Raw genomic sequence first — 23,040 nt, 5'->3', positions numbered from 1 at the left:
ATTGCCTCTGGCCAATAGGATGCAGCAAAAGAGGGAGCGAGAGTGCCCACGTGATTGCCTCCGGCCAATAGGATGCAGCAAAAGAGGTGGTGCGCAGGGAGGGAGCCTGGTCCTGGGGAGACCTGTTCTCTCTCCCTCTCCCTCTGCCTCTCCCCCTCCCCCTCTCTCTCCCCATCGTTCTCCCTCTCCCCTTCTCTCTCCCCCCTCTCTCTCCCTCCCCCTTCCCTCTCCCCCCTCCTTTCCCCCTCTCCTCCCTCCTTTCCCCCTCTCCTCCTCTCTCCCCCTCCCCCTCTCTCTCCGTCCTTCTCCCTCCCCCACTTCTCTCTCCCCCCCTCCTCTCCCCGTTCCCCAGCCCTCCGTCACCCTGACAACAAGCCCAGGCTCCCGAGAGCCATGAGAAACCACGTGGAGCACAGCGACATTGCTGTCGTCCCCAGCTGAGGACCCCCTGACGTCCAGTCCCTGCCACAGGTGAGCTCCGCTACGACCGGCAGAGCCACCCACCCACCTGAAGACCCCTGAACGGTAACAAATGGGCAGGTGCAGATGAGTTTGCTGAGCTACCATAGCAAGACGCCCCCCCCAGACTTGGTGGCTTAGACATCAGGCCTGTATTTTTCTCAAAGTTCTCCAGGCTGGAAATCCGAGATCGAGGTGTCAGCAGGGGTGGTTTCTTCGAGGTCTCTCTCCTTGGATTGTAAATGGCCATCTTGTCCCCGTATCCTTACTTGGTCTTTCCTCTGTGTGCGTCCTAATCCTTTTTCCTTAGGGCCCACCCGTGTGGCTCATTTTCACTTGGTTACTTTACAGACCTGCTCTGCACATACAGGCCCAGGCTGAGGTCCTGGGGGGAGTTAGGACTTCAACACATGGATTGGGGACGGGGAGACAGTTTGGGCCACGGCAGGACACCCGTTTCAGACACTGTGGCAGCAATTAGCAACAGGTGTCCTTAGCGGGTGCAGGGCGCTTCATTGGCACTGGGTTACAAGCAAGCTGGAGACAGGCTTCGGGCCCGCCCGGGAGCCCACAGTCTGTGGGTTTCCTTCACATGCAACCCCGTGCCCAGGGCCAGCCACACGCATGTGCATAACACACATCTCAGGCTGGAACCAGCCATCCCCGTCTGGCAGACTCCCGCTCTGACTTTGCCAAACAGACTCCCAGAAACACAGGGGGAGAGAGAGAAAATTATACTCCCCCGTATCTCAACATTCACTCACATAATAAGCAGTTACATTTTGCTGCCCCAGGCAACAGCTTGTTCTGTTTTAATTAACTTGCCTTTTATTGAATTTCCATATCCGTCACCAAACATCAGCGCACCTTTCCGGGAGCGTGTAAAGTCGGCGATCACCGAGCGGTACGGGGAACGGTGTGGCTCACATCGGGAGTTCATCTGTGCTTTGTTGCTCCTGCGGCGTGGCTGGGGTGGGGGCCGCAGGGGGAAGGCGTGACGGGGAGAGGAGAGCCGTGAGCACGCAGGGAGGCCACGACTCCGCCCTGTGGGGCACGGGGTTTGCATCTCGGTTCTGCTACGTAAAGGATGAGGCCCTCACGGAGAAGGGTCACCTTCTCCAGCATCTAGCAAGGCCTTGTGGGGAAAAGGCAGGACCGATGCTGGCAAAGTCGGGGCGGACACGTAAATTCTGTCCCTTGCCTGGAAAGCCTCCCGGTTCTCCTCCACTGGAAGATGTCAGCCCCACCCCCACCCCAGTAAACATTTGCTTCCACAAATGCACAGGGACCCATCATCCTTGGCCCCGCTGTTCCCAGGGCCCTCTTGTGTCAGGCCGGGTTTCCCAGAAGCAGACCTAAGATGGGCGTCAGAGTGCCCACGGGCCTGCTGGGGGAGGGGGGGAGGAGGGACGGGAGGTGGGGAGGAGGGATGGGCAGGGAGCAGGCAGAGCCCAGCACGACTGAGCTGATGGGAGGGGCAAATGCAGGGGGGCTTCTGCCCGACCCCGTGGGGCGTGCCAGAGAGTGAAGCAGGCCTCTGGGTTGTCTCAACCCGAGGAGAGGGGCGGGGCTTCCCGCGCCTGGCCTGGTCGGTCATAGGGTGGGAGCCGCTCTGGGGGCCAAGCACCCACCCCTAGGCGCTCCAGCTCTCTGTGCCCCGGGCAGGCAGCTCTGGAAATGGAAGGGGACCCAAGAGGATGTGGGCAGAGCATGGAAGCGAAATTTGAGGCCCAGTGGCCAAAGCCCACCGTCGTGAGGTTCATTGCCTGCCACGAGGGTTACCTTTATGTGTCAACTTGGCTGGACCACAGTATCCAGAGATGAGGTCAAGCACCAATCCAGATGTTGCCATGAAGGTGTTTTTTTAGATGAGACTCCCGGTGAAATCAGTGGCCCTTGAGTAAATCAGGCGACCCTCTGTGAGGTGGGTGGGCCTCACCCAATCAGGTGAAGGCCCTGCAAGAAAATGAGACTAGGGTGCCCTGAGGAACAGGGAGTTGAGCCAGTCACCTGTCAGAGGACGTGAGCTGTAACATCTTCCCTGGGACTCAAGTCTGCTGGCCTGCCCTACAGAGGATGGACTTGCCAGCCTCCATCATTGTGTCAGCCACTTTGTGAATCTGGAGATGGATAGGAATAGACGGAATTTTATCTCTAGAGAGATGCAGAGATAGGTATAGAGATAGATACGCAGAGAGGGATATGTTCCTTTTTGCGCCTGCCTCCGTGGTGATCGCTGTCTCCGTGCGTAAACCAAACCTCCATCCAGGTGGGGCTGGCGGGGGCGCCTCGCCCAAGGGCACAGCCGGGCTGGAACATCGAGATAGCTCACTGGCACGACTAGTGTCACACAGCTGGTGCCCGGTGCCTCTGAGCTCCATCCTGGCCCCTCGGGCCGCCTGCGCTTTCTCAGCGACGGTGGCTGGGTTCTGAGGGGGGGGGGGGGGCGTTCCTTACACGGAAACTGCAGGTGGCCCCCTACCCAGCCGTGAAAGCTACGTAGAGTCACTTCTGACGCACCTGTTCCAGCCGATCACAGGGCCAGCCCAGATAGTCTCTGTTGGGGGTCCATCGCCCTGATTTTCCCAGAAAGTCCCCAAGATCTGGGGGTGGGGGGGAGGGGTGCGGGGGGTGGACAGTGACAGCAGGAACGTCTCTTTCTTTAATGGAGGTAAAATTCACGTAATGTAAAGTTACGTATTTTATTTTGCTTTATTTTTAAGATTTTAGTTTTGAGTAATTTCCACACCCCACCTGGGGCTCTAGCTCACAACCCTGAGATCCTGAGTCACATGCTGTACTGACTGAGCCAGGCTAAAGTTAACCATTTTAAAGTGCACAATTCATGGGGCACCTGGGGGCTCAGTCGGTTAAGCGTCCGACTTCAGCTCAGGTCATGGTCTCATGGTTCTTGGGTTTGAGCCCCACGTCGGGCTCTGTGCTGAAAGCTCGGAGCCTGGAGCCTGTTTCAGATTCTGTGTCTCCCTCTCTGTCTGCTCCTATCCCGCTCATGCTCTCTCTCAAAAATAAATAAAAAGAAGTTTTTTTAAGTGCACGATTCACAATGTTGTGCAATCACCACCTCTACCTGGTTCCAAGACACTCTCACCCCAAAAGGGAATCCCCTACCGTGAAGCTGTCACTGCCCACTCCCTCCTTGTCACAGCACCGGGCACCCACCGATCTGCGTTCTGACTCTGGGGATCTACCTATGCTGAATATTTCACGTAAAAGGAATTCTACAGCACGTGACCTTTTTGTGTCTGGCTTCTGTCACTTAGCATCTGTGTTCAGGATTTAGTTCCTTTTTATGGCTGAGTAGTGTTCTGCCGCGTGGACGTACCACAGTTTATTTTATCCCCTCATCCGCTGATGGACATCTCCGTTCTCCAATCCTGGCTGTTGTGGGCGGGGCTACTGTGCACAGATTCATGCATCAGTGTTTGAGTGCAGGAATTTATTTTCGAGACCATGCAGGCAGTTAGCAGCAGATCTTTGCAAGAATGTAGCTTCTCTGGCTCCCAATCTCACACATATTCCTTGACTGTGTTAGAATTACACGCAGCCAAGGGATACAAGGATTGGGGGGGGGGGGGGGGCGCGGCCTGCCAGGTCCTGGCTCTTTCCGAGGTGATTTTTAACAATGAATCAGAACCGGAAAATTGCTGCCGCGCCGCGCGTCAGTTCCTCCCCAGATGTTCAGACAAGTCTGATACCATACAAATCAAGCCACCTGGCGATGAGGATTCAAAGAACCAAAGAGGGTTTGATCTTATTCTTTCTTTTACAAGATGAGCGCGTGACGCGCGCGCGCGCGCGCACACACACACACACACACACACACACACACACACACACTCTCCATCCTGGTATAAGCTGAGCCCTGAAACAGCACCAAACGTTTTGCATACTTGGAATCGGTTCTCTAAAGATTTTTCCCAGCAAAGCGCGTCCAAGATAGTCTTTGGGGCCGGAGGATTTCTTTTATCTTCCCAAACCCAGGAGAGATCCACGGTAAATGACAGCTTCTGAGAAAATACGAGCATTGTGGCTCCAACGGAAAGAGCCCCGACATTTCCAGCTTTAAAACCTCTGCATTTCACGGGTCTCTGGAACTGTCTTTGTTACTGTGTTTTGAAAGAAACATTATCACCCCCAGGGGCCCCGGCAGGTTGCTGGCTTTGAGTTCCGGCTTTGGATCTTGCTATATGTTGGTTGTTATGCAAAATTAATTATCTTGGTCATTTGAATGTTTTCCCCCAAACATAATATAATCTCATTACAGACTACTCCATACTAGAGTGAATCACGAGCCAGATTCCATTTAGGAAATTGAAGGTAATTTAGAGTTATATGATTTGCGAAAAAAAAAAAAAAAAAAGAAGAAGCCCCTTTCTCTGCTAAACGCTAATTTGGTCTGCCTCTGTAATGTGGGAGTGACATTCGTTTGGTTGGAGAATCGCTCTAAATGTGTAGGAGACTTGGGGCAGCCGAAGGGGCAGTTCAGAATTTTGGAGTGAGTTATCTGCAAACAGACGGTGCATTAAGAACTCTAGGCCCCATCCCGCCATGATCCTAGAAGGCCACCCCAGAGGGTGACATTTGTGTGTGCGTGGGCGGGCCAGCCCATGCGCACACCTGCGAGAGAGCTGTGAGCGGAGAGAAGGCAAGGCCCATGGAGAAAGCAGGAGGGGAAAAGAGCCTGGACCCGACCGACAGGGACAGCAGGTTTCAGCCTAATGGTCTGTGACAGTGTGTTACGTTACAGTGTGTGACAAAGTAACAAATACTGGCAGCTTAGACAACAGGAAGCTGTTTTCTCACAGTCCCGGAGGCTGAAGTCTGAGATGCAGGTGTGGGCGGGGCGGCTGTCTTCCTAATGCCTCTCCCCTTGGTGCCCGGATGGCCTTCTCCTGTGTCCTCACCTGCTCGTCCCCCGTGCCTGTCTGTGTCCTGACCTCCTCCTCTTAGAAGCACCCCAGTCAGAGCGGACTGGGAGCCGCCCTTGTGACCTCGCTTTACCTTAGTCACCTGTCTACAGACCCCATCTCCGAACACAGTCACACGCAGGAGTGCTGGGGGCTAGGACTCCAGCACTTGAGTTTGCCGGGGACACGGTTCAGCCCAGAGAGGAGCGTGGAGCCAGGGTGCCCCCCAGTCAAGGTCCGTCTCGTCCCACCCACACGTCCGAAGCCACCTAACCTGGCCTCCTGCTCCCACCCTCCCCCTTTCCTGGTGCTTTCCGCACACGGTAGCTGGAGTGAGCCATGTCCTGAAAACACCTCTCAGGTCCTGACGTTGCCCCCAGGCCTTCGGGGGGCCTTCCGGTATGTTCTGAGGAGACGCACACACAGCAGCAGGGGGCCACGACGGGCCCCTGCCCCTCGCCGCCTCTGATCTGTGGTCATTCTACCTGAGACGCCCCTATCCTGGGTCTTTTCTTCCCTGATACGTCTCCTTCTGCCAGGACACGTTGTCTCGGCCTTGTCTCTGCCTCATCTCTAAGTCGGCTCACTCCTTTTCATCCTCGGGGTCTCCACTTAAACGTCACTTCCAAGAACATCTCCAGAAACGGTACGGTGACTTTCAGCCCCGCCAGCGAAAGTTGAAGCGTCGGCCACAGAGTCATGATCTCAGCGTTGGTGTCGAGGAAGCAGCCGTGGGGAACTGGGGGGTTTTCAGCCTCGCCCGCCCTGATGAAGGCCCAGCGGGACGAGCTCACCATTCATTCCCACTTTCCACACCCCGCTACAAGTGACGGATTACGGCTGAGGGTTCGGCTCCGTCCGGCCTGGGGCCCTCCCACCCAAACTCCTCTCCCGCGAGATAGATCAAATTATAAGCCACAGAGACTGAAGTTGAGAAGTGTTTTCAGTGGCAGTGAGAGTCCCCATCAGACTTCTCCCTGGTTTCCTTTTTTTTTTTGGGGGGGGGGGATTATTGTTATCCAAAAGCCTGTTCAAGCCAATTGTTCCCTCCACCTTGGGATTATGGTTCTGGGTTAATAACCCTCAAAGAATTTAACAACCCTGTTCCAACTCCTGTAAATATGATTGCTAGAGAAATGTCGGCACATCACGTGTGTAAATCATTCCTTAAAGAGTGATTCTCATTCCCTATGACATAATAGTCTCGGATCCTGAGACTAGGAGGGGAGTGTGAGTAGTTTATTGGGGAGTTGATTCCAGGAAGGGAAGTGTAGTCAGCTGAATGACGCCGCGCCCCCCCTCCCCCACCCCCGCAAAGATATCCGAGTCCTAATCCCTGTGACCGTTACCTTGTGTGGCAAAAAAGGGTCTTTGCAGATGCGGTTAACTTATAGATCTCAAGGCAGGGAGATTGTTCTGGTCTGGGAGAGGCCTTCAGACACTCGCAGGTGTCCTTATATGAGGGAGGCAGAGAGGGATTTGACCGCAGAAGAGGAGACCATGCGGAGACACAGACAGAAACTGGAGTGATGTGCCCACAATCCAAGGATGCCAGGGGTCACTAGCAACCTCCAGAAACCGGAAAAGGCAAAGAAAGATTCTCCCCTCGAGCCTCCGGAGGGAGCGCGGTCCCACTGACGCCTGATGTCAGCCCAGGATGCTGATTTCAGACTTCTGGCCTCCAGGACTGTGAGGGCATAGTGTCTTCTGTGTCCAGCCACGTGGCTTGTGGTCATTTGTTCCAGAAGCCACGGGGGACCAATCCAGGAAGAAAGCCAATACTGTGTGTGTCACCAAGCAGCTCGCCGACGTGGCCAACCGAGCAGGGCTCACTCCTGCTGGGGGCGGTAGGACGGTAGGAAGCTGTGGCTCACACCTGGGGACACCCCAGGTGGAGGGTGGGGACCTGGCGACTTATTCACTGACTCTCGCCGATCATTGGTCGAAGGGGAGCCGGGGGTGGGGGGAGGGCTCCGCTCTCTGTCCCACCTGCAGACCAAGCCGGGGCTAAAAGCCAGAGGGGGTTCTCAGGAAGGGTTCTGGCTGCTGCAGTCGTGAGCCAGGGGTGGGCCAGCGTGCCCAGACGTGGATGCCAACGGGCGCCACGCGAGCAGGAAACCGGCAATGTCCGCCGCACATACGAAAATAAAGGAGAAGCCGAAGCCTATGTGCCCACGCCCGGGCACGGAGACGGAGCCCCCGCGAAGACGTTTTTCAGTGGGTAAATGCGGGAGCTGCGGGACGGAGCCGAACGCCTCCCGTAGCTGCAGTGTCATCCACCAAAACAGCCGAGAACGGAAAGAACAGAACGAGAAAGAACTGGCCGAGCATTCACACCGACCAAACACTGGAGTCCTCTTCGCCCTGACCGAGCCACAGTCCCCTGCAAGTGCTGTAACTAATCACCGCACGCTGGGGGGGGGGTGGTGGCGGGGGGCTAAAACAACAGAACAGATTCTCTCACGGATCCGGAGGGCCACGAGTCCGCGATCGAGGTGCTGGGGCATCTGTTCCTTCTGGAGGCGCTCTCTGCTCCCTCCTCCCCGTGCCTTCGCTCCTGACGGTTGCAGGAATTCTTGGCATCCCTTGGCCTGTGGACGCATCACTGCGATCTCTGCTTCCGACTTCACGGGACTTTCCCTGGGTGAGTCCGTCTGTGTGCTCTCCTCTTACAAGGACACCCATCATTTAGGGTCCACCCTCAGGCCAGGATGCTCTCCTCTCGAGACCCTTAGCTGACTCTATCTGCAAAGACCCTGCTTCCAAAGAACCACGTTCTAAGGTGCCAGTGGACATGAGTTGGGGAGTGGGGGAAAGACTATCTGACCCGCCCTAAGTAGTAATTAGTATCTGCATTTTCGCGAATGAGGGAGCTGAGGTTGCCCAAGATGTCAGGGTTGGTGGGTGGGGGACCGGGGACCCCACTGTGGGATCATAGGACATCAAAGTGCCCACCCTGTCCCCAGACCCGCTGCAGAGGCTCTGGAACTATTTGAAGCCCCTGAGAGAAGGCTCCCAGCAAAAGTGGCTCACGCTGGGCCACGCTCCCCTCACGCTCCGTAAATATTTGGGTTGCATGACAGAAATGAGTATTCCCAGAGGACCTCGAATCCCAAGCTGCAGACGCGAATAGAGCATTTCTCTTTTGTGACTACCTGATGGGAACTTTTGCCCTGGAAACCCGGGGCGGGGGGCACAAGCTGGCCAAGATCAACGGTACACCGTCTGTGCTTGGGTCCTAGCGCTGTCCTCCTCGGCTTTCGAAAAACCTCCGCCACGATCCATTTCATATTTTGTCGCCTTTTTGCCTGGTTCTCCAACCGTTTCAAGTACACCGGAGCATCTTTTATTAACGGCCTGTCCTCCTGAAATTTATTTTTGGAAACAAATGAGTAAACAAAAGAAACCGAACCCCAGCTTGATCCCGATAACTCTGAAGACGCCAAGCAAACTGGGTCTCCTTTGGAGATTCTTTGCCACTTACGAGGCTTTCGAGGGTCTCAGGAGTCGTTAATTTGTTGGCTCTTATGGAAGAATTTGGGCAGAGTCATGATGCACCTGATCTGTAGAAGGGAGGCTGGGATTCTTTGTGAATGTGGCCTCTGACCCTGACTGGACCATCTCCTCATAAAAGGGAAGCCCGGGGGCGCCTGGGGGGCTCAGTCCTTTAAGCGTCCGACTCTTGGTTTCCACTCAGGTCATGATCTCACGGTTTGTGAGTTTGAGCCCCATGTCAGGCTCTGCGCTGACAGCTCAGAGCCTGCTTGGGATTCTCTCTCTCTCCCTCTCTCTGCCCCTCCTCCACTTGTGTTCTCTCTTTCAAAATAAATAAGCAGACGTTTATATGTATATATATATATATATATATATACACACATATATATAATATATATACATAATATATACATAATATTATACATGATTATATATGTGGGTGTATATATATATATATATATATACACCCACATATATATGTATGTATTTTTTTCTTTAAGGGAGACACAGGACTGTAGGCTCCAAGGCTCGCAGTTCACCGTGGCCCGGTTTTCAAGGCCCAGCTGACAATTTTTCACTCTTATGCTCATCTTTAGTCAAAAAACGAAACAAAACACAAGGACAGAATTCTGAGGGGAAAATCTAGGTCCCAGCGCAATGAATTAGTCAAACCTGAAAAGCGACTTCCTCCAAACAGAATGACACATTTTCATCTCCGTTCTATCATCTTACAAGGAGGACACTCGTCACAGTCCAGTTCTGACACCGACTACGAGTTCGGTCAAATGTCGCAGCTAAGACCGTCCTCACTTCAGAGGCTCGCTGCGAGCCCAGAGGTCCCCAGGCCACCCACACTTCTGACCATCTGGCTACAGATTTGCAGCCCCCGGCGGTTCCCTCAGGTTCAATAATTCACAGGAACAACTGTTAGACCAAGAAAACACTGTGCTGACTTCTACTGTTTTGTGGTAAAGGCTGCGAATTAGGACCAGCCGAAAGAAGAGACCCATAGTCAGGGACTGGGAAGATGTTTCTCGCTCCCCACGCACACGTCTGATTACCACCCCAAAGCAGGGGCAGTCTTGGGGTCCAGTTTTTATTGGGGTTTCATGACCTGGGCGTGATCGATCGAATCCCTGGTCACGTGGTTGAACTCTGTCTCCAGCCCCTTCCTCTCCCGAGACATTGGGCTGACGTCACCCGACTTGGAGCCCCAACCCTGTAAGCACACAGTGGGTCCCTTCTGGTGTGCCCCACCCCCCATCTTCGTCGTCTTGTTAGCATAAACCCAGGTGAGGGCTGAGCCCTGCGTGACAGATGCTCCTCTGTCATTTGGGGAATTGCAAGGATTCAGAAGCCCCCTCCCAGGACCCAGGGACACAGGTCAGCCAGACTCGTCAACATCGACACATATCTGTCCAATCGAAGGGGCCCAGATGCAGAAAGTGTTCTCTCTCCTCTCCCACTGAAAAGATTCTTTTGGCAATGTGTCTGGTTTCCACTTCCTAAAGACGAGGGACTCTTGCTGGACTCTGATCGACAGGACGGGCTGGGAAGGGGGGGGGAGGGAGCCCGCGAGCCAGGGCTTGGGGAGGAGTTGAGGCAGGGGGTGAGTTTGGCCATTAGGGTCTCGGGAACAGCTGGGCACTAGGGACAGGAGGCGGGGGGCCTTGAGAAGCCACTTGGGCAGGCATTAAGTTATGTGTAATATAACATATATAAGTTATATATAAGTTATATGTAACATAACTCCCTGTAATATGTGTGGAGAAACGTGACGCAACTTAGGACTGAAATTCATTTTAACTTTTGGCAGAGGATCTGTGCTTTGAAACACCTTCTCCCTCAGAGACCGAAGCTCGAGGCCCCTTCCCCTGGGAGGTCTCACGACTTCGTCCATATCTGGATCTTGCTTCTGAGAGTGAGTTTTCCCCACCTCACTCCCACCTCACACTGCAAGCAGGAGCCAGTTCAAACGTGTGCGCTTCAGGCTCGAGGACAGGCAGCAAAGGCACGTGCTGGGCCTCACAGGATTCCGAGGGTGGATGTGCAAGGGCCCTGGGGCCTGAGGGCTGGTGGTTTGGTCATGAACGTAATCCGTGCTCTTTTCCGTACAACTGGATTCCTCTCGGCGCTGGGCAGGGGGCGAGGAATAGGAGGTGAGACTCCTCAACAGAATAGTAGGAGTTCCTGGTTCCACCATGAGTCAGCGGCCAGCACCGGTAACCTCATCTGCAAAATGGGGACTGGCTTCCTCCGCGTGTTGGCAGAACTCCAAGGTTCCTCCCTTGGAATCGATTTTAGTGAGCACCCACTGGTTCCCTCTAGCTGTATGTGCATTTTTGTGCCCCCGGGGCCTTTTCCAGACACTCCAGGAGCTGGTGGATAAAGAACAGCTTCGCACTCCCCAGGGGAGGTCACCCCATGCCATTCTGAGCTGTCCCCAGGGCCCCCCAGGGGGCAGCGCTCCTCTGTCCCCAGTGCTCACCTGTTCTCCAAGCGCGCTGTGTTCTCGGCCTCCCCAGCCTTGTTTCCCCCTGCTCCTACCTTGTTTCCTGGGATCCCCTCCCAAGTACACCATGTGCGCAGAGTTCCCCGTCTCAGCCTTGGTTTCCGGGGAAGCTCAAACCAAGACCTGCAGTCATGGTGAGATTGAGCTACTCTGTGAAAGGGCTCAGCGCAGTGCGGGCACAGAGGCAGGTGCGCGAACCATCGGGTGCAGTCCTGACCCCCGGATGGGTGGGATTTGCACGGGAGGCTGGCGGTGGAGAGGGTTGGCACGGTCCAGGCGCAAGGGAGCTGGTGGAAGCCTGGTTCCAAGGCGGAGGAAAGAGCGCCCCCTGGGGGTGAGAGGAAGGGGACGCAGAGGCGGAAGGAGGGTCGGCCCGTTACCCAGCCAAGAACAGAGATGGTTACCCTCATCGCCTCCTCGCTCCTAAGGAGGAGACGCTTAATTTCTCAGAGTCTGTGCCCACGGTCCCCCAGCCGTGTGCAGTTCCGTTTTCCTGGTCCCTGAGCCCACAGATCAGTCGCACACGTGGATTCCTGCACCGAGGCTGTGATACTTTTTTCCTCTTTATTGTTACTCCCCTTATTTATATCACTTTGGGCATAAGGCTTTATTGTAATCAGAGCGGCATTTTGTATCTATAAACCGCCTTTCATCTGATGCTTGTCTGACGCTTACCAGAGATACTGGAAACTTTAGAGAAGCCACACAAAACTGTCCTTGGTTCCAGCCTCCACTTGAAGGCAAGTGTGTGGCGAGGGCAGGAGAGGAAACAGATCAGATCACATGTTTACTCACCATCCTCACTGGCTTCTCACGACAAACGAGCGGGGCAGGAATTCTTAGCCCATTTCGCAGATACAGGAGAGAGCTTCCTGGAAACAAATGTGCTGGTCTCTCAGTTCAAGGTCATGTGACCCAGACCACACATTCCCAAAAGGCTTCCCACGCGCACCGGTGATAGCTCCAAATGAGACACCTGACACGTTAGAAGGACGACAGATTTCCTCCTACGGCTGTAAACCCACCCATGCCACCTTCCTGGGTAATGAATCAACATCTTTTTAAAGCAAGCCCTCTACTCGACGTGGGAAAAGCATGCTTGCATCGCCCTGTGTGTCAAAAGAGTCCATTCCTTTCAGGAAAATGTTTTAAAACGCACAGTTTGGTGGCCATTTCTGGCACGTTGTCACACGTTAAGAATTGTGGGAACCTTAAAAGTGACGATCTGAAAATACTGTAGTATGTATTTGACCGCTGCTAAGAGAGTAAACCGTTAAAGTCGTCATCATGAGAAAAAAAAATTTAACTGTGTAATGGTGGAAGTTAACCAAACTTACCGTGGTGAGCATTTCACAATATGTCCAGGCCCCAAATCATTGTGTTGTGTACCTGAAGCAAATACACTGTTATGTATCAATCATATCTCAACAACACTGGAGTGGGGGCGGGGGAACAGTAAACGTCCCCATCATGAGATCCTAACCAAACGAAACAAAAAAGTAGCAACAATTCTTCACTCCAGACTCTACCAGAATGTAAGACTGTGCTTTGGATTTGGCCATGGGCTGTGGCTTGCTGACCCTTCCCATGGTAGATGATGTGCTATCGAAAAAAAAAAATGGAGGTGTCTGTGGCCACCCCAGATTCCCAAGAGACCCTCTCTCAGCCCTTGTCCTCGTGCCGTTGATTCTATCTTGGGTTGGGGACCCCAGAAGCAGACCCTGAAACCAGATTGGAAGGCAAGTGGCTTACACGGGAGGAGGTCCCAGAACATCCCGGTGGGACAGTGACGGGGTAGGACGGGGAATGGACACAGTAAGCAAAAGGGTTCTGTTGACCCAGCTACCGCCGTGGGCAGTGGCAGCCGGTCCTGCTGGGGACCCCGCACAGGTGCACGGCAGAGTCACCTGCTACACAGGTAAGTGACAGTGACTTGGGGTAATCACCCTCCAGCCGCACCTGCCGTTCACTGGGGTAGCTGAGGGCTGCGCGTGAGCCATGGAGACTCCCGGGTGACCATGGCTGGTGATGATGGGGCCTTGGGGCCCAGAAGTGGCACATACCGGGGGACTCGAGTGGGGTGCTGGCAGCCCCCTCCTTCCGTGACAGCCTCTTTGGGAGCACGCACTTCCTTATTCAAAACAGCGCTCCTTTTTCTAGAAATAGCTAATCTCAGTTAGTGAGCTCACGTAAGGAAACCACTCTCTCTCCATTCCCCCTGCTCCGTGTAAAAGAATTAGTAAATGAAAGTTTAAATATATATTTTTGACAAACCCAAGAACGCAAGCCCCTAGACGGTAGGGATGAGATCAGCGGGTTGTTTCTCCCCCCTTTTATTCATAGCACCTCGTTCCTTCCGAAGGCTCAGTACCAATGCCACGTTAACAAAACCTTCCGCTCTGGGGCGGGTGGTGAAAGAAGGAGGCGCCGAGGTGGTGCAGGGGGCCGAGGCTGTCCCAGGGCTCCTTTTAACGGGAGAGAAACATAGCTGCAGCCGCGAGCCCAGGGTCACAGGGTGAGCGACAGTACAGCCACGTCATTGTCACAGGCCCCGCTCCACCCAGGGGTGTGCGGACTCAACACTGCAGCCCCCGTGGCACTGTCATCCTGCACCCTCGGACCACGGGCCCCCAATCCCAGTGTTGAGACAGAGTGGACGGTGCCACTCAGTGGGTCCCCAGACCATCCCAGTCAACTCCGCAGCAGGTGTGAAGGGTCTTCTGGGCACAGGGCGGGGCGGGAGGCAGCAGTGGGCGCTGTGGCCCATCTTGTGGGTGGCCCGGCGTGTGTGCCCAAGACGGATTGGTTCACACCCAAAGGACGGTTCAGAGACTGCTGGAAAAACGGGGCACGCATCCTTGCACCGAGGGGTGTGGGCCTTGGGTACCATCTGCTTTGGATGTGAGCAATAGAAAACGCATCGTGGGGAATTTTACAATAAGACCAGCTAATTGCACCAGCAACGCTACATAATGCCAGTGATAAATTCCTCCTTAAAAAATACCTTTGATTTGTCTAAGTGCTAAACAATTGCAGTGGTTACTGTAGGGTTTTAATCACGTATATGTGAGCCCCAGATTAGCACATGTTTATTACTTGAACTTGGATAAGTACTGTATTCTACATAGGAATTCATGCAGTTCAACAGCCCACCCCCAACACACACCAGCTCAGCTACACAGCATGTTCCGTTCCCAAGGGCGTTGCCATGGAAACAAGACAAGGTTGCGCATCTCAGCACTTCTGCTGGAGGGCCTGGCCAAGGCTATTAGGCAAGAAAAAGAAAGAAAAGGTATACGGATTAGAAAAAAAAAGTACGACTACCTCTCTGTGCAGATGACATGATCCTGTATATGGAAGATCCCAAGAAATCCACTGAAACACTATTAAAGCTAATCAACAGTTTCAGGAAGATTGAGAGATACAAGATAAATATACAAAAATCAATTGCCTTTCTGTACACTAGCAATAAACAATCTGAAAACAAAACCAAGAAAACTGTTTACAATATTTAGAAAAAGTTAAGGAGTGCCTGGGTGGCTCAGTCGGTTAAGCATTCAACTTTGGCTCAGGTCACGATTCCACGGTTGGTGGGTTCGAGCCCCGCGTCAGGCTCTGTGCCGACAACTTAGAGCCTGGAGCCTGTTTCAGATTCTATGTCTCTCTCTCTCTCTCTCTCTCTCTCTCTCTCTCTCTCTCAAAAATAAGTAAACATTAAAAAAAAAAGAAAGGAAAAGTTTAAACTATTTATTTACAATAGCATCAAAAGCATAAAATAACTGAAGAATAAATTTAACAGAAGTGAAGACTTATACACTGAAAACCATAAACATATCATTGAAAGAAGTTAAAGATGTAAATAAATGAGAAGACATACCATGTTTGTCCTCCTCAAATTGATATACAGATTCAACACAATTCCTATCAAAACCTTCTCTGCCTGTTTAGCAAAAATTGATGAGCTGGCCGTAAAAGTCATGCAGAAATTTAAAGACCCCAGAACAGCCAAGACAATCTTGCAAATGAATAACAAAGTTGAAGAACTCATACCTTCTGATTTCAAAGCTCACTACCAAGCTAATGTAATCAGTGTATTGTAGTACTACCTTAAGGATGGACATATACATAATGGAATAAAATTGAGACTCTGAAAATAAACCTTTATTTATAGACAATTGATTTTCAACAAAGAGGCCAAAACAATTCGTTGAGAGAACTGTCTTTTCAATTAGGGTGCTGGGACAAAGAGAGGTCTACCCACAAAAGAATGAATTTGGATCCCTACCTCACTCTATACACAAATATTACATCCAAGTGGATCCCACACCTAAATGTAAGGACTAAACTTATGACCCTCTTGGAAGAAAACGTGAGTATATATTTGTGACCTCGGATTAGTCACTGATTCCTTAGATATTTCACCAGTGCACAACGTGACAAAAGACAAAATCAAGTGGACTACATCAAAATTAAAACTTTTCCTACAAACGATACCATCAGGAAAGTGAAAAGAACCCACAGAACGAGGGAGAATATCTACAGACCACAAATCTGATAAGGGACTCGTATCCAGCGTACATAAAGAACTCTTACAACTCAATAATAAAAAGTCAACCCCGTTTTTTTTAATGGTCAAAGAATGTGAATGGACAGCTCTATAAAGGAGATATGCAAATAGCAAATAAACACAAAGAAAGATGCTCAGTGTCATTCGTCATCAGGGAAACGCAGATCAAACCCACAGTGAGATACCACTTCACGCCCATTAGAATGGTTATGATAGAAGACACCGACAGTAGCGAGTGTTGGCAAAAAAAGGAAAAATTGGCTCATACATTGTTGGTGGGAATGTAAATGGTGGACCTGCTTTGGAAAACAGTTTGGCAGGTCCCCAAGATGTTAGAGTTCAATGTGGCCCCGCAGTGCTACTCTTAGTTACCTACTCAAGTGAGAGGAAACAGATGTCAACACAAAAGCTTGTACGTAAATGTTCATAGCATTATTTGTAGTTGCTCCAAAGTGGAAACAACCTGTATGTCCATCAACTGATAAAAAGACCAACCAGGGGCGCCTGGGTGGCGCAGTCGGTTAAGCGTCCGACTTCAGCCAGGTCACGATCTCGCGGTCTGTGAGTTCGAGCCCCGCGTCGGGCTCTGGGCTGATGGCTCAGAGCCTGGAGCCTGTTTCCGATTCTGTGTCTCCCTCTCTCTCTGCCCCTCGCCCGTTCATGCTCTGTCTCTCTCTGTCCCAAAAATAAATAAACGTTGAAAAAAAAAATTAAAAAAAAAAAAAAAGACCAACCAAATGTGTATTTAGAGAAAAGAGTATTATTTGGCAACACAAAGAATAAAATGCTGATTTATGCCATGACCCAGATGAACCCTGGAAGCCTTTGGCTAAATGAAAGAAGCCGGATACAAAGGTCCTCCTCCTGCCTGCTTCCTTTTGTATGAAATGTCCAGAAAAGGCAAATCCATAGAGATAGAGAGTAGATTCGTGGCCAGCCACAGGGTCGGGGGAGGGAGGGTAGGAAGGGGTGGTGGAGGAGGAGCTTGGAGGGAGGGGCAAGAATGACTGCCTGTGGGTACCGGGTTGGTTTGGGGGGGTGGTGATTAAAATGTTCTCTAATTAGGTTAGGGTGTGATTACACAACTCTGTAGAGATAGATACCAAAACCCATTGAATTACACACTTTATTTTTTTAATTGTCACTTTTACCATGAAGCCTTTTATTTTTTATTTTGTTAAAATATTTATTGTCAAGTTAGCTAACATACAGTGTATACAGTGTATTCTTGGCTTTGGGAGTAGATTCCTATGATTCATCGCTTACATACAACACCCAGTGCTCATCCCAACAGGTGCCCTCCTCAGTGCCCATCACCCATTTGCCCCTCTTCCCCGTCCCCATCCACCATCGGTTTGTTCTCTGTATTTAAGAGTCTCTTATGGTTTGCCTCCCACCCTCTCCATTTGAAACTATTTTTCCCCTTCCCCTCCCCCATGGTCTTCTGTTAAGTTTCTCAAGATCCACAGATGCGTGAAAACATGTGATATCTGTCTTTCTCTGCCTGACTTATTTCCTTTAGCATAATACCCTCCAGTTCCATCTATGTTGCTACAAATGGCAAGATTTCATTCTCTTTCATTGCCAAGTAGTATTCCGTTGTATATATAAACCACATCTTTATCCATTCATCAGTTGACTTGGGGCTCTTTCCATACTTTGGCTATTGTTGAAAGCACTGCCATAAACATTGGGGTACATGTGCCGCCATGAATCAGCACTCCTGTATCCTTTGGATAAATTCCTAGTGGTGCTATTATTGGGTCATAGGGTAGATCTATTTTTAATTTTTTGAGGAACCTCTATACTGTCTTCCAGAGTGGCTGCACCAGTTTGCATTCCCACCAACAGTGTAGGAGGGTTCCCATTTCTCCACATCCTTGCCAGCATCTGTTGTTTCCTGAATTGTTTATTTTAGCGACTCTGACCGGAATGAGGTCATATCTCAGTGTGGTTTTGATTTGTATTTCCCTGATGATGAGTGACGCTGAGCATCGTTTCATGTGTCTGTTCCATCTGGATGTCTTCTTGGGAGAAGTGTCTATTCATGCCTTCTTCCCATTTCTTCACTGGATTATTTGTTTTTCGGGTGTTGAGTTTGGTAAGTTCTTTATAGATTTTGGATAGTAACTCTTTATCTGATACGTCGTTTGCAAATATCTTCTCCCATTCTGTCGGTTGCCTTTTGGTTTTGCTGATTGTGTCCTTTGCTGTGCAGGAGCTTTTTATCTTGATGAGGTCCCAGTAGTTCATTTTTGCTTTTATTTCCCTTGCCTTTGGAGACGGGTTGAGTAAGAAGTTGCTGCGGCTGAGGTCAAAGAGGTTGTTGCCTGTGTTCTCCTCTAGGGTTTTGATGGTTTCCTGTCTCACATTCAGGTCCTTCATCCATCTAGAGTTTATTTTTGTGTATGGTGAAGAAAGTGGTCTAGTTTCATTCTTCTGCATGTTGCTGTCCAGATCTCCCAGCACCATTTGCTAAAGAGACTGTCTTTTTTCCGTTGGATATTCTTTCCTGCTTTGTCAAAGATTAGTTGGCCATACATTTGTGGGTCCAATTTTGGGTTCTCCATTCTCTTCCATTGGTCTGTGTGTCTGTTTTGTGCCAATACCATACTGTGTAGATGCTTACGGCTTTGTAGTAGAGGCTAAAGTCCGGGATTGTGATGCCTCCCGCTTTGGTTTTCTTTTTCAACATTACTTTGGCTATTTGGGGTCTTTTGTGGGTCCATACAAATTTTAGGATTGTTTCTTCTAGCTTTGAGAAGAATGCCGGTGCAATTTTGATTGAATTGCACACTTTAAATAGGTGAGCTTTATGGTACACAGATTATATCTCAATAAAGCTCTTTAAAATTTAAAAGTTCCTACAGGTTCAGAACTGCTTAAGCTCTGTTGAGACCAGTTCTCGTCTCGTGGTTCTCCCGTGGCATTGTACACTTGTCTTTCGACAGCCGATTCCTAATGGATAACACTAGCACAGCGATTATAAAGAACAAAACAAAACTTGAGTTATTTCATTTCTACCATTCCTGTGGCCACTAGGAGTTGTTTTTACGTTTAAAATTTAAAACAGGGAAACAAGGTGAATCACAAGCTGTAGTCTTTATTTCATTAAGTATGCATTTTAGTTCACATATGAGATATTTTCTTGAATTTGAATACTTTAAAAAAAATTTTTTCAATGTTTATTTTGGAGAGAAAGAGAGAGAGCGTGAGTGGGGGGGGGGGGGCAGAGAGAGAGGGAGACACAGAATCGGAAGCAGCTCCAGGCTCTGAGCTGTCAGCACAGAGCGCCACGTGGGGCTCGAACCCACGAACCACGAGATGGTCACCTGAGCCGAAGTTGTATGCTTTGCTCACTGAGCCACCCAGGTGCCCCTGAACACTATCTTTAACATTGAAATTCCTTCTTTTTTACAACTGGTCATTATTTTAAAACCAAAACCAAACAAATAATGACCGCTGCCGATCATGACAGAATTGTTACCGAAACTAATTTTGAAGTGCAGAGGGTAGTGTTAAAACTGATCTACTCTGGGGCTGCCTCCATGGTTCGGTCAGTTGAGGGTCCGACTTCGGCTCAGGTCATGATCTCACGGGTTGTGAGTTCGAGCCCCGCGTGGGGCTCTGTGCTGACAGCTCAGAGCCTGGAGCCTGCTTTGGATTCTGGGTCTCCCTCTCTCTCTGCCCCTCCCCTGCTCATGCTGTGTCCTGCTCTGCCTCTTCAAAAAATAAAACGTTAAAAAAAAAATTTTTTTTTAATGATCTGCTCTGGTCGTCACACAGGCCAGTGCTCATCCTGGAGGTGGGGTGTGTCTGGAAGGGTTGGAACGGCATGTACTAAACAAGCTGTACCCACAGTAATATATGCTGGCCTGATGCAACTTAACAGTTATTAATAGAATATTGATACATTTCACGTGTCGGTCGAGTACTTTTAACATTGCGTGGGCCATTTCCACACCATAATTTAATCTTCGCAACCCCTGACGCTGAAGTCAGTGCTGAAGAAAAGTAGCGTGTATACGGGATGTGTAGCTGGTGTAGTGTTTGGTTGTTTGGCGGTTTTTCTTTGGTTTGGCTTCATCCCTCCGGGCAGCTCCCACGTGGGTGTCTCAGACACCATGCCAAAGGAAACCCTCTACCTCCACGGCGTCTAATGTACTCATTCGGTGCGTTTATCTCTCGGGTGAGCATTTTGTTGTTCGTTCCCAGCGTTTGCTTCTGTGGGATCCCTCCTAGGATAATTTGTTCTAACTTACACCTGCTATCCTTCCTTCCTTCCTTCCTTCCTTCCTTCCTTCCTTCCTTCCTTCCTTCCCTCCCTCCCTCCCTCCCTCCCCCTCCCTCCCTCCCTCCTTCCTTCCTTCCTTCCTTCCTCCCTCCCTCGCTCCTCCCTCCCTCCCTCCCTCCCTCCTCCCTCCCTCCCTCCCTCCCTCCCTCCCTCCCTTCCTTCCTTCCTTCCCTCCCTCCCTCCCTCCCTTCCCTCCCTCCTCCCTCCCTCCCTCCTTCCTTCCTTCCTTCCTTCCTTCCTTCCTTCCTTCCTCCCTCCCTCCCTCCCTCCCTCGCTCCTTGCCAAGCTCCCTTCCTCCTATCTGCTCTCCCAACTGCTCTTCCTATCTGCTATCCTCTGCTGCTTCCTATCCTCCTATCTGCTCTTCCTCGATCCGCCCTTGCAAAGTTTCTCTGTGTCCCCACACCCTGAACTCAGCCGTTTCGGTGCGAACATTTCAAACGGACACCAGCCTTTCGATTAAGAAAATCAAAGGTCAGAAGAAACACCAGTGTTCCACCCCGCACACGGCTAAGTTCAAAGTAGAGAGCAATGTGCTTAATGTTATAGAATGTAAAATATTCCCAGGCGTAAGCTTTAAAGGATTAAGTAAGCACACACGCCCAGAAAGGCATCTAACTCTTCTAACTAGTCGTCCCGTAACGGTCACGCGCTGGCGTCGACACGGATAAAGCGACAGGTTCTCTTCGCATCCGTCACGGAGGGCTGTTACTTTTTCGCTGGCCGGAGTGAGCTCGCCAGTGCCGTGCTCAGCTGGACCTTGGGGAAATATACTGAAGTGTGTTATGCACACAGATACTGAGAGATGCCTCATAAAAACCCAGACTACTATAAAACAGTTCGGGAACCACTGATGTGTAGATGACTACGTTTAAAGTGGCCAATTCTAGAAGCCACCACATTCGTAGTTTTAATGAGCCCTGACTTCGGTGCTCAAACATTGCGTGCTAAAAACAGACATAACTCAGCCATTGGCATTGCTTGGGCGTTTCCAGTCGCTTTTTCTAAAAGCAGAGGGAGGGGGAGAAAGCATTTGGCAGGCACGGTGATGGATGAGCAGGGCGGCATATTTTCCATTTTTAAACAGGGGGACCGCAAGCAAATATCGGGCCACTCTTACGGTCTGGGCGCAGAGCAGCGGACTCCGCTTGATGAAGCACCTTTCAAGCCTCAGGTAACCCCGAGCGTTTTAGAGCCTCATCAGTTACACGCTGGTAATACAGTCCCCGAAGACAAACAAAGCATCCATTATGCGCTCGCCGCAGTAGCTCACGCGCGTTTCTGGTCATTACTGCGATCATTCATTATTTATTCGGAGCCGCAAGCGCACACGCCACACTGTAAAATGGATGTAATGTGCCAATTACCCTAATGTTGATTAACCGAGAAAGAAAACGGTCAAGTTTCCGAGATCGTCATCTATCCCCTTGGAAAGGGGGGAAATGGACAGCAGACGGCCGTGGGTGGCGGGTGGGGCGATTCTACGTTTTCCCGACATCTGCCTGCCGCACGAGACGGCCCCTCCATGGCCCATCACGAGGCCGCCCTCCTGGGCTTCGGCTGAAATCATGAGCCGCGCGTCTTTCTGCACATTTCCTGCAGAAATGCGTCCCCATCAATACTGTGGCAGAGTGAATTTCAAGGTATCTTTCCCCCCATGAGATATATAGACGGCTATCATCATATTTCATAGCTCAAGCAATTGAAAACTGTTGAATGTATATTACTAGCCTACAGATGGGAACATTTTCCTCCTGGATTTAAGCCATGCTTTCTGCAGGAATTAAAGGGGAAACCCACACACACGCACACACACAAGTCAAGGGTCATTTAGGTGTTCAGCATACAGGAACCTCTCAGCGGGTTGTTGTGTTGTTGTTTTTTATCAGCGTGCGGTAATACAGATCCACTGACACCCTTCTGAGTCATCTCGGCATAGGGAGATGGGATGGAAACATTCTGAAACGGAGAGGAATGAGCGCGAAGGGGCCGAGACAGCAATAACAGCATAAAAGCACGAAGTACGTAAAACGTAATTAAAGGCTGGAAGGCTGTTTTGCTCCTGATGCTATTTTCGGGGGTACTAATATATACAATGGCAGCGAGGTGCGGCATCTGGGAGAAAAGCAATATATTAATTCTCAGATCAATAGTTTGTGAAATGCCTTTTTGCTGTCCCAAGCGTACGACCGTTTCAGTGATAAGGAGTGATTTTCCTGGAGTCGAAGCTGGCTGCCACCGGATGGGATTGCTCTCTGGAGGGGAGGCGGGGGGGGGGGGCAGCAGCCGAGGAGCGGTCATCAAAGAGCAAGAACCTCATCGTCCCCCGGGTCCCCGCCCGCGTGCTGTTTTGCTCTCGGCGCAGCACAGAAATGTCTCAGAACCCGGCGCGGCGACTGGCTCGGTGCTACGGCTCTGGGTAACACCGGCCTCTCTTCCTCCTCCTGCTGCCCTCCTGTCGGGGCTCCAGCAGCTCTTAACCTGCTGTCGATGGCTAGAATCGTTCCGGGGGCAGGAGAATTGAAGGTCGGAGTGTTGGTGAACTCTTTGAGACCTTTTGGGGAACAATAATGAAAACGGGGGGGGGGGTGTCGCAGGCAAAGCTGGTAAATTAGGGCAGTGGAATGAATTTAATGAAAAGCAGCCGCCGTGCAGCTACGGCCCGGCTCCCCGCTGGTCAGTTTGGGGTGACCCCATGGTGGGAAACTCCGCTGTGCACACCTTCCCGGGGCAGCCTGCCTCCTCCAGAGGAGCTCACTCTACGGGCTCTTGTGGCTCCAGCTGG

The 23,040-nt window shown here is 51.1% G+C and overlaps 1 long non-coding RNA gene across 1 annotated transcript; it reads left to right on the top strand.

Annotated features, from left to right (window-relative positions):
• The first annotated feature begins 282 nt into the window (after positions 1–282).
• On the top strand, positions 283–22,263 carry LOC124519100 (uncharacterized). The gene is made up of 3 exons (XR_006964004.1): positions 283–471; positions 21,343–21,429; positions 22,145–22,263. It is a non-coding gene; the product is annotated as an uncharacterized LOC124519100 (long non-coding RNA).
• The last annotated feature ends 777 nt before the right edge of the window (positions 22,264–23,040 follow it).

Source organism: Lynx rufus, unplaced genomic scaffold (assembly GCF_022079265.1).
Source record: "Lynx rufus isolate CCGP_SWC_20201006 ecotype Redwood Valley unplaced genomic scaffold, mLynRuf1.p SCAF_27, whole genome shotgun sequence".
NCBI lineage: Eukaryota > Metazoa > Chordata > Mammalia > Carnivora > Felidae > Lynx > Lynx rufus.
The sequence above is the reverse complement of the archived record's forward strand: the minus strand, read 5'-3'. Positions and strand labels throughout refer to the sequence as shown.